At 40.3% G+C, this 16,143-nt stretch overlaps 1 long non-coding RNA gene across 1 annotated transcript in view; it reads right to left on the bottom strand.

Annotated features, from left to right (window-relative positions):
- Nucleotides 1-254: 254 nt before the first annotated feature.
- The window catches only part of LOC134911174 (uncharacterized), a 58,731-nt gene continuing 42,842 nt past the window's right edge, over nt 255-16,143 (bottom strand). Inside the window, exon 3 of the long non-coding RNA XR_010176383.1 lies at nt 255-606. This is a non-coding gene — a long non-coding RNA (uncharacterized LOC134911174). The remainder of the gene's footprint in view (nt 607-16,143) is intronic.

Below are 16,143 nucleotides of genomic sequence, written 5' to 3'. Positions count from 1 at the left end.
GACAATAATTGTTACCATATACAAGAAGATAATTCTCCCACTCTGGATATCCAAATCCAAGCCCTCATTGTTGGAAGTTCATAGAAAATTGAAGCAAATTCTATATTTTGATTGAAAATCAGCACTAACCAACATAGAGGTTGGTGCTATTAGTTTCTTTACACATCGGGCTTATACATTGACTCCCTTGCTCAAGACACCCAAACCCAAATATTTAAAGTTTTTGAAAAAACAATGGTATTTATTTACTCAGACAGGTACTGCTAGATTCTTAATGGCCTGAGGTGTTTGGTCTACCTACTGTGCAGCTTATCTGTCCCTCATTCCTCTTGTACCTTCCCTACCTTGTTATGTCATTGACTTTGTATTTTGCTCAGTTGTTTATTTTTCTCAGGGATTGTGATATCTGATGTTTGACATAATGTTCCTTGTCATCCTGGAAATATCCTCGATTCTTTAATTATAAGCTTGTTTTACTACTGATGAATCAACCTATACTTGTATTCTGTATCATCACCTGGGATGTACCATATCTTGCTTTTGTTGCTTCGTCCTCTTGTTGACTGTTGTTGTTGTTGTTGTTGTTGTTGTTGTTGTTGTTGTTCTCTGTTTTGATAAAAAAAAAACTCCAATAAAAACAGAATTTAAAAAAATATATAAACACCCCTACATCTTTTGTTTACTGTACCCCTTTAAAATGAAAACTGTAATTTGAAATCCTGAAGGAGTTCAAATGGATATGTCAGGCAAGTTATGTAAATAGGCTGCCATGAATAAATAATAATGATGATTATGACATTATATATATGCAAGACATTTAAGTACCATCATCTGGAAAAGTTAATACACAGCCAGTTAAACAGAAGCAGAAAGATAGTGCTGTTGATAGTTACTGTATCATCATTACATGTTGTTGCACCTGTCCTCCAGTACCATCAAGAGATATCTACTTATATCATCACATCTATTTATGTAGCAGTTATGTGAACAAACCATTGCTATACTCAGCATATGCCTTCTTACATAGGTTTTGTTAGCATAAAACAAACATTTCTAAAAATCAAGATATGCTATATATGCAGTTTTGGCACTATGTGTTGTATTTAAATGTGTATCCTATGCAAACAAATAGTGTAAGTGTGTTTTGAAGAATTTAGACAGAGTGCTAGCAATCAAGAAGCATAGAAAACCATCACGAGATATAGCATTCACATCCAATTCTGGGAAACCTTGTTTATCCATTAAAAATTTTGCTGCAGTCAAGAAATCCATGCATTTCTGATATACTGTATACTGTAAGGTAGCCAGGCTCTTCCATCCCAACACACTGGCTGGTCTTGCTCATTATCTTGAATGCTGAGAGACAGCATCACTTAACAATTTAGACACATATGTGGGCACTTTACATTTTGTGTCACATAAGATTTGTTGGTGCATTATATCCCTAACACAGTTTGAGAGCAGTTATCTACAGACCGCATTTAGAAAAATAACTAATAATGATGCAGTAAAACTGCCATTATGCAAAGTCACAATGATTTGTCATGAGTGTTTTGAAAATTGGTCACCACCAAAATAATATTTTACTTTACAAAGACTGGTCCAATGGCCAGAAAAAGACCATATTGTAAAATAAAGTGTTGCACCTGACAGTGACAGACCTTCTTCAATGTTCCAAAAACAGACGTCACTTATGTTTAAACACCAAAACCAAACTCCACTTGTATTAGATACCCAACCAAGCTCCATATGTGTTAGTGACCCAAAACCAAATTCCACTTGTGTTAGGGACACAAAACCAAGCTCCACATGTGTTAGTGGCCCAGCCAAGCTCCTCTTGTATAAGTGACCTAAAATAAACTTAACTTGTGTAAGTGACCCAAAACAAAACTCCACGTGTTAGTTAACTAATCAATCTCTACTTGTGTTAGTTATCCAACCAAGCTCCATTTATGTTAGTGATCACTAGAAGCTCCACTTGTTTTAGCAAAAAGCAACATGATGCAATTGCATTGGTTTAATAAATTCCACATTCTTCCTACTACTGTGATTTTACTTTTCATATTGTCTGTTACTTTTACTCTACTCTGCTAGAAGGTCTTGTGAGATAATGTAACATTAAAGACCATTAATAAAATAAACACTGAGAGGGTCTGTAATGTCGATATACACAATTAACCTTTCCAGTATGAGATGCTGACTGCAGAACAGAGTTACGAGAAAAAGCAAAATATAACATTAAATAAAAAAGGTTAGTGTACTAGATACGTTTTTAGTATACAATTAGTCCTATAATGGTCATTTGTGGTGACAGGTACACTTTACGTAATATATTAATCAGATGTATTCCAATATTCATCTACATTCTATGGGCATATAATTTAAACTATACATTATATTAATTCCCTAATTTCTATTAAGCAAATGTACAGCATCGTTCAGTTGAACTAAATAAATTTGGATTCCGTAGCAGCCATCAAAGATTACTTTTGGGAATCACTCATTTATAAACTCACTTATAAATAAATATATATATATATATATATATATATAGAGAGAGAGAGAGAGAGAGAGAGAGAGAGAGAGGGAGAGGCAGGGAAATGTATATTGTGATAAAAACAGTGGAATTGTGATAGACAGAGGATGAGCTCAATCCATTATACCCAGACCAGGTCTTGAAGACCTGAAGTGTCAGAGAAGGATAATCAGTGTTGACATCGGCATGGGTGTGATAAAAGTCTGACAACCTGGATAGGAAGTCTCTTATTTGCCTTGGGAGCCAGCTGCATGATTGCAGGGAGACACCAGTACTGTATGAAGTGAGTGTTGTGTTGAACTGCTGATTTAGTAAGCTGGACAGTAGGTTTTTATCACACATAGACAGGAATTCTTTGTGTATAGTTTCAGATTTATGTTTATGTTTTGTTTAACTTTTGCTGCAAATGAAAATAGCTGAGGCTATTTGCACCAAATACCCTTGACTGGCGTATCGTTATTTGGGCTGCTGTAAGAAAGTGCATCCATCTACCTCAGGAGACAGCATCCTTACCCTGATCTGCTCACACATAGTGGTGAAGAATGCAAACATGTACTAAAAGTATGTTTAAAATTTGAAGTGACAGACAACCATTTTTTGCTGTTGTTGGTCATAAGACTGTGGTCCTGTGATCTTTTTGGTGGTGTTATTGTCTTATGATTAGGAAAGCCAGATTCTGCTTCACTCCTGCACCCCTAGATAACATGTAGGACATTGTTAAGGCCTTGCGGCCGACTATGTTGGTGCAGCAGGAAACCATCAGAGTGCAACTATTGACCTTTGAGGTGGCCCAGAAACAACAGCAGGAAATCAACAAGACTTAGCAATTGGCCATTGAGGAGACTGCAAGGCATTAAGAGAGGTAGTGCAGCAGCTAGCATCCCAGTCTGGAGAATTTTCCTCCGACATTAATACCTGCTCCATATGGGCTACTCACTTCCTACAGAAGATGACCCAGAATGATGATGTGGAATCCCATCTGACAATGTTTGAAAGAACTGCCAAAATAGAATGTTGGCCTAAAGCACAATGGGTTGGAATTTTGGCATCCTTTCCATCAGAAGGGCCACAAAACGTGCAAATTAATCATGAAAAAATTGTGAAATTAGAATTTTTAGTTTTCAGTTCTCTTTCTTCTCTTTCATAATTTTGTCATTATTCATCGAGCATGCAACATAAATTTATCACTTCTGAAAAACTACTTGTTATGCGGAGACAGATTTTCGGAAAGTGAAAAATTTCACATGTGCTGCACAGTCTTTTTAAGTGCTTTCCTTGTCTATGCATGCTCAGTCCAGTCCCCGAACAAGGAAGTGAGCCCCAAGCTCACTTCTATATACATATTTTTATATATACAGTTGCAAGAAAAAGTATGTGAACCCTTTGGAATTTCCTGGATTTGTGCATAAATTGGTCATAAAATGTGTTCTAAACTTCATCTAAGTCACAACAATAGACAAACACAGTCTGCTGAAACTAATACCACACAATTATATGTTCTCATGTTTTTATTGAGCACACCATGTAAACATTCACAGTGCAGGGTAGACAAAGTATGTGAACCCCTAGGCTAAAGACTTCTCCAAGAGATAATTTGAGTCAGGAGTCAGCCAACCTGGAGTCCAATCAATGAGACGAGATTGGAGGTGTTGGTTATAGCTGCCCTGCCCTATAAAAAACACACACCAATTTTGAGTTTGCAATTCTCAAGAAGCATTGCCTGATGTGAACCATGCCTCACAGAAAAGAGCTCTCAGAAGACCTACGATTAAGAATTGTTGACTTGTATAGCGCTGGAAAGGGTTACAAAAGTATATCTAAAAGCCTTGATGTTCATCAGCCCACGGTAAGACAAATTGTCTATAAATGGAGAAAGTTCAGCACTGTTGCTACTCTCCCTAGGAGTGGGCATCCTGTAAAGATGACTGCAAGAGCACAGTGCAGAATGCTCAATGAGATGAAGAAGAATCCTAGAGTGTCAGCAAAAGACTTCCAGAAATCTCTAGCACTTGAAAACATGACATAATTACTGAACTCTCAAGACATATAGAATACAAGAATCTGAACAGGAGATGGTATCTAAATAAATTAAGAAATGTTGGAGTTAGATATAATTGAAGAGTTGCTTAGTGCACAGGTTTTAGAATAAGTCCCATTGTGCTTATTCTAAAACCTGATGAGAGCTTGCACTTTTGCAATGATATCCGTAAATTGAATAGCGTGTCTAAGTTTGATGCCTAACCAATGCCTTTGGTGGATGAGCTTATTGAAAGCCTGGGAACAGAACAATGCCACTTTAGACTTATCCAAGGGGTACTTGCAAGTGCCGTTGATCAATAACCACTTTAGACTTATCACCAATAGTAGAAAAGAAAAGGCAGCTTTTTCTGTGCCAGAGGGACTGCTCCAATACAAGATGTTTTTCTTGGGAAAAATTGGGTATTACAGAAGGTTTATACCCAATTTTGTCACCATTGCTGTCCTTTTAATTTACTTTACTAAGGGTAAACAGTTACGGTTATGGGGAATATGGACACAGAAAAGCTTGTCAGGCTTTGATGGTAGCATTGTGCACCCAATCAGTGTTGATGATACCTGACTCTAATAGCGAGTTTGTGGTACAAACTGATGCATATGATGTAGGGATTGGCATGAGAAAACTGATTGTACATGAGAGAAACTATGACACTATTGAAAAAGAAACATTGGCATTTAAGTGGGCATTAGAAACTCTCAGGTACTATCTCTTGGGTATAAAGTTCAGATTACTTACTGACCATGCTCCATTAAAATAAATGTCTGAAAATAAATATAGTAAGGGAAGAATAACAAGATGGTTTTAATAATAATTATAATCTATATATATATATATATATATATATATATATATATATATATATATATATATATAAGGCAAATACCACTGGCTCATCACAAAATCTCCTGAACTGTAAAGACTAGGAACTTGAAATTTGGAGATTAGCTTGCTTTTGTGATGGAGGCACCGATTAACAAGGGATTTTTCAAAATTCCACCCACAAAGGGGTTAAAAAGGGTGAGATAATTCCCCACTCACAGAGGAGAGCTAATACAGCCCACCCAGTCAGGGCTATAAAAAATCCTTGGTGCCAGCAATACCAAGTTATGGAGGGGGGAAGACACAGTACTCCGTTCCTGGACTTCCTTGCAGTGGCAGTTGCAAAGAACTCCATTATTCAAATAATCGACTGCCACCCCTAAGCTCTGTCAAATTTAGCTGAGTGTGGCTCCCCTATTTAAATAATGGACTGCTCTAAAACTGCCACTGGCAAGAAAGTGCAGCCTTACGGTTCAGGAGATTTTGTGATGATCCAGTGGTATTTGTCTTTTATATATATATATATATATATTTCAGATATAAGTACTTAACCAACCTATTTCCAGTCAGGAGAGGATAGTACCTCAATTATCAGAGGTTAACCTGTCTCTTGAACTAAACATTGCTGAACCTCTCAGAGAGCAATAGAAGGAAAGGAAGCAGAGATATTGTGACTTTTAAATACATTAAAGGAAAGTTTGATAGTCAGCAACTGCTTATCTCATAACTTCCAACATTGTCATGGTCCAATTCAAGACCCTGTCACTCTCTTAAAAAGTGGGCATGGTCTCAGGTAAAGGGGGTGTGGGTTCACAGGAATACTCATGATCGGGAGCCATGCCCCAATTTTCCTCACTATAGGGGCTTGGCCAGCACTTTGTGAGCTGCTAGCCATGCCCCAGAATCTCTGATTCCCTTGAATAGATGCAGTGTGCAGTGGCTTGCCGAACGCAGGAGGTGTTTGTGACGTCAAAACAGGAACTAAATAGTCTGCAGTGATCGCAAGGTAGGAGTAAGTTTCGAGCTGCTCAGAGACTGCACAATCTTTTTTTGTAGCAGAACAGCAAACCTTTCGTTCGCACTTCTGCTAAGCTAAGATACACTCCCAGAGGGCGGCGGCTTAGCGTTTGCACTGCTGCTAAAAGCAGCTAGCGAGTGATCAACTCGGAATGAGGGCCATAGTCTTCAGGTTTTTACTTCCGTGTGATGTTTTCCTACTTATTTTTAGAGATGTGCAGCGGGTACTTTTTGTGTTTTGGTTCTAATTCCCCGCTCGTGTTTTGGTTTTGCCAAAACCACCCTTTCATGTTTTGGTTTTGGTTTTGGATCTGGATGATTTTTGAAAAAAACATAAAAACACCTAAAATCACAGAATTTGGGGGTAATTTTGATCCTACGGTATTATTAACCTCAATAACATTAATTTCCACTCATTTCCAGTCTATTCTGAACACCTCACAACTCACAATATTGTTATTAGGCCTAAAAATTGCACCAAGGTCGCTGTATGACTAAGCTAAGTGACGCAAGTGTGCGGCACAAACACCTGGCCCATCTAGGAGTGGCACTGCAGTGGCAGACAGGAGAGCAGATTTAAAAAAAAGGCCCCAAACAGCACATCATGCAAAGATGAATAAAAGGTGCAATGAGGTAGCTGTATGACTAAGCTAAGCGACACAAATGTGATGGAATTTGCCCAGATGTAATACACGCACAATATTGGTGGCACAGGATAGCGTACCCCTAAACCAAACACACACACACGGCAAAGACTGTAAAATTCATTTGAATAATATTAACCCTTTTATTTGAAGCTATTATAATAATATGCAACACAGGAGTGCATACCCCTACACCACACAGGGCAAACCCTGTAAAAAATTATTTGGATAATAATAAAAGTAATGTATATAACCCTTTTATTTGGAGTAAATAATATGTAGCACATGACACTACCACTGGACTTATGGCAGCACAAGACAACACCACTGGACTAATGTAGCACAAGACAGCACAACTGGACTGGACTTACACGGCAGTGCTCCTGGACTTATACGGTAGTACCCCTGGACTTGTACGGCAGTGTCAGACAGAATGGCACTTTAAAAAACTAGTCCCCAAACAGTACATGATGCAAAGAAGAAAAAGAGGTGCGAGATGGAACTGTCCTTGGGCCCTCCTACCCACCCTCATGTTGTATAAACAGGACATGCACACTTTAACAAACCAATCATTTCAGCAACAGGGTCTGCCACACGACTGTGGCTGAAATTACTGGTTTGTTTGGGCCCCCACCAAAAAAGAAGCAATCAATCTCTCCTTGCACAAACTGGCTCTACAGAGGCAAGATGTCAAACTCATCCTCATTCTCTGATTCCCCACCCCTTTCACTGTGTACAGTACATCCTCCTCCTCACAGAGTATTAATTCGTCCCCACTGGAATCCACCATCACAGGTCCCTGTGTACTTTCTGTAGGCAATTGCTGGTAAAGGTCTTCCTGGAGAAATTTATAATTAATTTTGATGAACATCATCTTCTCCACATTTTGTGGAAGTAACTGCCTATGTCAATCGCTGACAAGGTGACCGGCTGCACTAAACACTCTTTTGGAGTACAAACTGGAGGGGGGGCAACTTAGGTAAAATAAAGCCAGTTTGTGCAAGGGCCTCCAAATTGCCTCTTTTTTCCTGCCAGTATACGTACAGACTGTCTGACATGCCTACTTGGATGTAGTCACTCATATAATCCTCCACCATTCTTTCAATGGTGACAGAATCATATGCAGGGACAGTAGACATGTCAGTAATTGTTGGCAGCTCCTTCAGTCGAACCAGATGTTAGCACTCGCTCCTGACTGCCCTGCATCACCACCAGCGGGTGGTCTCGGAAATCTTATCCTTTGCCTTGCTGCCCCAGTTGCAAGAGAAAGTAAAGGAGAAGCTGTTGACGGGTCACGTTCCGCTTCAGTTGACAATTTTCTCACCAGCAGGTCTTTGAACCTCTGCAGACTTGTGTCTGCAGAAAGAGAGATACAACGTTGGCTTTAAACCTAGGATCGAGCACGGTGGCCAAAATGAAGTGCTCTGATTTCAACAGATTGACAACCCTTGAATCCTGGCAAAGCAAATGAAAGGCTCCATCCACAAGTACCACATACTTTGCAGAATCGCTCCGTTTTATCTCCTTCAATTTCTGCAGCTGCTTCTGCAAAAGTCTGATGACGGGAATGACCTGACTGAAGCTGGCAGTATCTGAACTAACTTCACGTGTGGCAAGTTCGAAGGGTTGGAGAACCTTGCACAAGACGAAATCATTCTCCACTGTGCTTGAGTCAGGTGCATTCCCCCTCCTTTGCCTATATTGTAGGTGGATATAGGCTTGAATGGCCTTTTGCTGCTCCTCCATCCTCTGAAGCATATAGTGTTGAATTTCACCTCGTTACCACCTATTGCTTCAGGTGATGACAGGGAAGGTTCAGGCATGTTTGATGGCGCTCCAGTCTTCGGCACACGGTGGCTGAATGCCGAAAGTGGCCCACAATTTTTCGGGCCACTGACAGCATCTCCTGCACGCCCCTGTCATTTTTCAAAAAATTCTGTACCACCAAATGAATTGTATGTGCAAAACATGGGACGTGCTGGAATTTGCCCAGATGTAATGCATGCACAATAGTGGCATTGTCCGATGTCACAAGTCCCCAGGAGAATCTAATTGGGGTAAGCCATTCTGCGATGATGTCCCTCAGTTTCCGTAAGAGGTTGTCAGCTGTGTGCCTCTTACGGAAAGCGGTGATACATAGCATAGCCTGCCTAGAAATGAGTTGGTATTTGCGAGATGCTGCTACTGGTGCCGCTACTGTTGTTGCTGCGGGAGGCCATACATCTACCCAGTGGGCTGTCACAGTCATATAGTCCTTAGTCTGCCCTGTTCCACTTGTGCACATGTCCGTGGTTAAGTGAACAGTGGGTACAACTGCATTTTGTAGGACAGTGAGGACACTTTTTCAGACGTCTCTGTACATTCTCGGTATCGCCTGCCTAGAGAAGTGGGCCATAGATGGGATTTGATACCGGGGACACAGTACCTCAAACACAGATTGACAGAGGCAACACACAGCTTAACACCTGTTGTCTGGATTTGTGGAGAAATAATTCCACACCGAAGAGGTGGCTTTTTTGGTATTTTGCCCAGGAAGCACAATGGGCTTCTTCATCCCACAGACAATAGATGTCTCCCCCGGTGCCTCATTTAAACAAACCACATCACCATCAGAATCATCATTGTCAACTTCTTTCTCAGCGCCAGCAACACCCATATCCTTATCCTGGTGTACTTCAACAGTGCTATCTTCAATTTGAATATCAGAAACTGGACTGTGGGTGCTCCTTCCAGCAAATGCAGGGTGCATGCAAATGGTGGAAGGAGCCACCTCTTCCCGTCCAGTGTTGGGAAAATCAGGCATCGCAACCGCCGACACACTTGGACTCTCCTTGGGGATTTGTGATACCATTTTAGAACGCACAGTTCCTTTCTGTGCTTTTTCCAGCTTAACTCTTTTCATTTTTCTAGCGGGAGGATGAGGGCTTCCATCATCGTCTGAAGCTGAACCACTAGTCATGAACATAGGCCAGGGCCTTAGCCGTTCCTTGCCACTCCGTGTCTTAAATGGCATATTGGCAAGTTTACGTTTCTCCTCAGACCATTTAAATTTCTTTTTTTGGGTCTTTTTACTGAACTTTGGCTTTTTGGATTTTACATGCCCTCTACTATCACATTGGGCATCGGCCTTGGCATATGACGTTGATGGCAGCAGCTTCAGCACTAGGAGGAAGTGGTTCTTGATCTTTCACTATTTTATCCTCCAAATTTTTGTTCTCCATTATTTTTCTGGAGTTAAATAACAATATGCTGTACAGAAGAGGGTACCCCTACACCACACAGGGCAAACCCTGTGAAAATTATTGGATTAACTATTAATAACCACTTTATTTGGAGTAAATAATATACTGCACAGGACAGCACCACTGAACTTATAAGGCAGCACCACTGGACTGGACTTATACGGAATTATATGGACTTTTATGGAATTATACGGCAGGATCACTGGACTTATACGCCAGTAACACTGTCATTATACGGCAGAATCACTGGACTTATATGCCAGTACCACTGTAATTATACGGCAGGATCACTGGACTTATATGGCAGTACCACTGGAATTATACGGCAGGATCACTGGATTTATGTGGCAGTACCACTGGACATATATGGCAGTACCGCTGGACAAATACGGCAGTATCAATGGACATATATACGGCAGTATCCTATACGGCAGGATCAATGGACATATACGGCAGGATCACTGGCTATGTACGGCAGGATCACTGGACATATACGGCAGGATCACTGGACATATACGGCAGGATCACTGGACATATTATACACGATCAATGGACATATACAGCAGGATCACTGGAATTATACGGCAGGATCACTGGAATTATATGGCAGGATCACTGGAATTATATGGCAGGATCACTGGACTTATACGGCAGTACCGCTGGACATATACTGCAGTACTGCTGGACATACATGGCAGGATCACTGGACATATATGGCAGTACCACTGGACATATACAGCTATACCACTGGACATATACGGCAGCACAGGGACAACACAGCACCACTGCAATTTACTGGCCTTATACAGGAGCGCTGGACATATGGCAGCAGAGAACACCACTGTGACTGGTCACTGGACTGACTGATGCACAGGACACTACCACTGGTCTGATGCAGGACAACACAGCAACACTGTAAGGGCCTTGCTATTATACAGCAGCACTGGTCATATGGCATCAGAGTATACCACTGTTACTGCCTAGTCACTGGAATGACTGATGGCTGATGCACAGGACACTACCACTGGTCTGATGCAGGACAACACAGCAACACTGTAAGGGCCTTGTTATTATACAGCAGCACTGGACATATGGCAGCAGAGTACACCACTGTGACTGGTCACTGGACTGACTGATGCACAGCACACTACCACTGGTCTGATGCAGGACAACACAGCGACACTGTAAGGGACTTATTATACAGCAGCACTGGACATATGGCAGCAGAGGACACCACTGTGACTGGTCACTGGACTGACTGATGCACAGGACACTACCACTGGTCTGATGCAGGACAACACTGCAACACTGTAAGGAACTTATTATACAGCAGCACTGGACATGTGGCAGCAGAGGACACCACCCCTGAGACTGGACTGATGCAGCACAATACACCACCACTGAACTGATGCAGCACAACACAGCACCCTATACAGCAGCACTGGACATATGGCAGCAGAAGACACAACCACTTTGACTGGAAAGACACAGACACTGAGGCCACTGAGAGAATGGAGACACATTCTCTCTCTACACTCTCCAATGCTGGAGTGAAAATGGCGGCGACGCGCGGCTCCTCATATGGAATCCAAACCCTGCGAGAATCCGACAGCGGGGTGATGACGTTTTGCCTCATTCTGGTTTCCGAGTCAGGCAGGAAAACCCGAGCCTGACTCGGATCCAGGCTCGGAGCGTGAAGTCCGGTGGGGTTCGGCTCTCTGAGAACCGAACCCGCCCATCTCTACTTATTTTATTTTTATTTTCATGCAAATGTTGACTGGATATTTTGGATACTCCCTAATTGGGCCTCAACCAGAAAAAAATTCAATATACAGTATGCTGTAACCATGGCAAATTTATTCACTCATTTTACTTGCAGATCATGACTAATGGCGCCAAACAGCAACGGTCTAATTATGGATCTGATTGCCCAGATGCACCTTACTATATATGAAGCCTTAGTCACTGTAATATATTATATTTTTAAGATCATGTTAATGCTGTACATTAAGTTTGAGTTAATATTTTTCATGTCTTGCTAAGAGCAAAGCTACAAAACCATTTAGTGACTTTTTTTGTAGACTACTGTAGATAAGGTTCAGGAAAGCTTCAATTACATCTACATTTAAGTTTAACAGTATTACTAGTATTAATCAATTTTCTCCAATAATCCTTGATTTTTAGTAAAAGGACTGGAGCTGTTGTCACAAGCTGTTGCTCCTGACCTTTTTGACTGACACAGAAGAGCAAATGTCAATGAAAAGAGAAAAGCTGTAGAATTAGAAGCAGTACACTCTTTAAAAAAAATATATATATTTTTTTTGGGGGGGGCGGTTATACATTTTGTTTTAAATAAAATTATTTTGTTTTAAATAAAATTATTTTGTTTTAAATAAAATTATTTTGTTTACAAAAAATTATTTTGATTATTATTAATAAGACATGGTAGGTTAACATTACACTTTGCTTTGCATTAGCTGCTTCGTTATGGAAGCTTAATTTCAACCAGTAGGTATCCTCAGAATTTAGATTCTGTATGTTGGCTGGGTGTATTGTTTTTAAAAATAAACATGAATTGTAGAACTGTCTTAGATGCGATTTTGAGTTCCTCCATCTGTTTAGAAACCTAGACCTTCACGTTTAACAAAATTGTACGTGTTATTTTTTGGCAATTAATAAACTGTTTTCAGATGCTGTTTATCATCTTCTTTCATCTGTGAGGTGAGTCGGAGGCATAATTAATTATTTAAAAACTTGAATTTTCTATTTGCAAAAATGAAATGAGTGGTATTAAATAGTCACTTCCTGTCTTCCATCACTCAGCTCTGAGGATACTTGATTTAGTTTTAGTTCTAATTCATCATTGTGCTTTCATTTTTTATTGATTTATTTTAACCAAACTAAAAGTGTTTTGATTAGGATTCAGTTTTTTGTTTGGTTAAAAAAAATCAATACAAAATTATAGATAAAAAAAACAGCTAAAATTTGGATTTAAATTCTGTATTCTGAACCACAGGAAGATTCGAACCAGGATTCACAGAGCCGGCCCTAACCAAAATGATGCCCTAGGCAAGATTTTGGCTTGTGCCCCCTAGCACCACCGCTAGTTCTGCCTCTGACCCTGCACCCCTTTCCCAGCACCACCACCCATAGCAGTCCTTGTTTTGGTGCTCCTACCCTCTATATTTTAAATAGAAACAGTGCGCACAATCGGCGTACAGTTTAAAAAGTGGAGTGTTCTTGCTGGGAAGGGGTATGGCCAGACAATAGTACCCCCAATTCAAATGACGTCACATAGTAGTGCAACTTTATTCACATTTTATCATGCAATAGTGCCCCTTATTCACATTACATCACACAGTAGTACCACTTTACCTTATATACGTTACTCACAGTAGTGATTCATATTGCATCACACTGAATTCCTCCTTATTCACATTACACCACACCATGTTGCTCTTTATTCACATTAGACAACACAGTAGTTCCCTTTCTATACATTGCAACATAGAGTAGACCACCTTATACACATAATGCCACACATTAGTAATGCATTTATACATATAATACCACACAGTAATGTCCCTTACACATATGGGACACATTATTAATGTCCTTAGAAACATAATGCGCCTTACACATTAAGCCAATCTTAATAAATGCCCTTATACACATAATGACACACATAATTTCACTTACACATATGCTGCATATTATTAATGCATTTATACACATGACACACATAATGCCCCTTACACATATGCCGAACACTACTGCACAACCAACCCACCGGCACACAGCACTCACATGGTCACTAACACTGTGACCTCTGCCTCTGCTTGGATACATATGTGTCCTCATATTATCTTGTCTCAATATGCCATGCAGCAGGAGATGCCTGGCGTGAGTCAGCTGGCAGCCCTGATAACGTTGGGCACCTTTTTTGATGAAAATACATCTTATTTGCATTACTTTATGGCTATGATGCACAAACAGTTTCTGCTGATTAAAATGATATGTGGAATGCCTATATTCTGTGTGCGACTGTGTTACATTACAGTGATTTCCAGGAATAAACTGTAACGTAGCATTTTGTATGCAGATATAGCAGCAGCCACACAGAATATAGGCATGCCACATATCATTTTAATCAGCAGAAGCTCTATGCATTTGCCTAGTTTGCCTATGCCTAGGGCTGGCTCTGAGGATTCAATTCAGATCGGATCTCCTTGGGAGATCCCAGCCTGATTTTGGTTCAGTTCCACATCGCACATCTCTAATTGCAATATGCAACCTCTGCTATGCACCCTAAAGAGAGATAGCTGTCTGTATCGCTGCTGCCGGCTCCTACTTCTTTATGACAATTTGACAATGTGCCCTGTATGCAAAAGATCTGTGTATCTGTATATGGAAGCCTATCCTGTCCACAATTATTGCACTGGCAGCTGTTGTCACTAGTATGCGGACTTGCACTGATCCCATGCTGGGTGCAAAAGTTCCTTCGGAAACAGGAGTCCAAGTTCTATTCACATGCTACGATCCTTTTGATGTTTTGATTAATAAATTAACCAAAACCCCATGCTTTTATTTGTTAGAAACACAGAGTTGCAGTATATTATTATTATTATTATTATTATTATTAGTAGTAGTAGTAGTAGTAGTAGTAGTAGTAGTAGTAGTAGTAGTAATATTATCACTGATAGCAAAAGTCCTTCTGTTTTGTGTACAATACATATAGGGCATTAATACTGCCACACAGCTGGTATCATGTACAATATGGGTAAAACCGCCCGTGAGCATATTTCTTTTCAGTTTTGTTTCAAACTATTTTGCCTAATGCAGCTTCCAATTAAGGCTAAAAAAGGCCTAGTTTGATGTGGCTCACAAGCCCTGTATAGATGTCACTCTCTGTATCTGTGAGATGAGCACATTTTACTGCAATGTAATGGTGTACTGGCCATATAGTGTAGGGACTTGCAGAGAACAAGGGTCCCTTGACATCATGCACTCTACAATTGAGCAAGGAAGTCAACTTACATGCTCATGACACTCCCTTTACACTCCAACGAGATGGGACAGTTCCATTCAAACACATAGTTGCCGGCCAGAAACTCCCATTTAGCAAGGAGTGTGGTCCCTTGATGGATAGATTAATCGTTGTACACTAGGCATCTCCATCAGTGTGTATATGGCTGATCTGGTGCATGTACAGTTGCCCAATTCTTTCTTTGCTGCTAAAATCTTACAGGATCTATCCTCATTTCCACTTGTGTCCAACTCACAATCACCCCCTAAGTGTGTAATGTCCTACCGGACAATACTATACAAAGGAATATCTGAATAATTTCAAAGAGAAGTCATTGCTCTATTTTAGATCCACTCCCAAATACACATTAGTTGTGAGGTTTAAAACATATTTTTGTATAGAATGAATGTAGACCCCCCCCCCCCCATCTTTATCTTTACAATCTTTCACTTATAGGAAAGATGGGCAAATAAGAGGAGAATGCAAGTAAGTCTGTGCTGCCCTTACAACTATACACCTTTTGGGCTCAAATACTGTCTCCTCTTATTACCACTACTTAACTGGCTGCTGGCTGCGGAAAGCTTTTGCTTCCCAAATGTTTTGTAAATATATGCCAACTGGATGTAATTGGTAGTTCTAGAGCTCACTTTCCATGGCTTGATAAATCTGGGCCTAAGGATCTTTATATTGATCTATCATTAAATATTACTGGATCATTGCTGGTTTCTCAGTTGATGATAACTTTAGATATAGGAAGGTGCTCTGCCAGTATTGAGATATACAAATGTTCTTTGTTATTTAGACAGCTTGTTGTAGAGGAG

The sequence above is a fragment of the Pseudophryne corroboree genome, chromosome 4, assembly GCF_028390025.1.
Source record: "Pseudophryne corroboree isolate aPseCor3 chromosome 4, aPseCor3.hap2, whole genome shotgun sequence".
NCBI lineage: Eukaryota > Metazoa > Chordata > Amphibia > Anura > Myobatrachidae > Pseudophryne > Pseudophryne corroboree.
The sequence above is the reverse complement of the archived record's forward strand: the minus strand, read 5'-3'. Positions and strand labels throughout refer to the sequence as shown.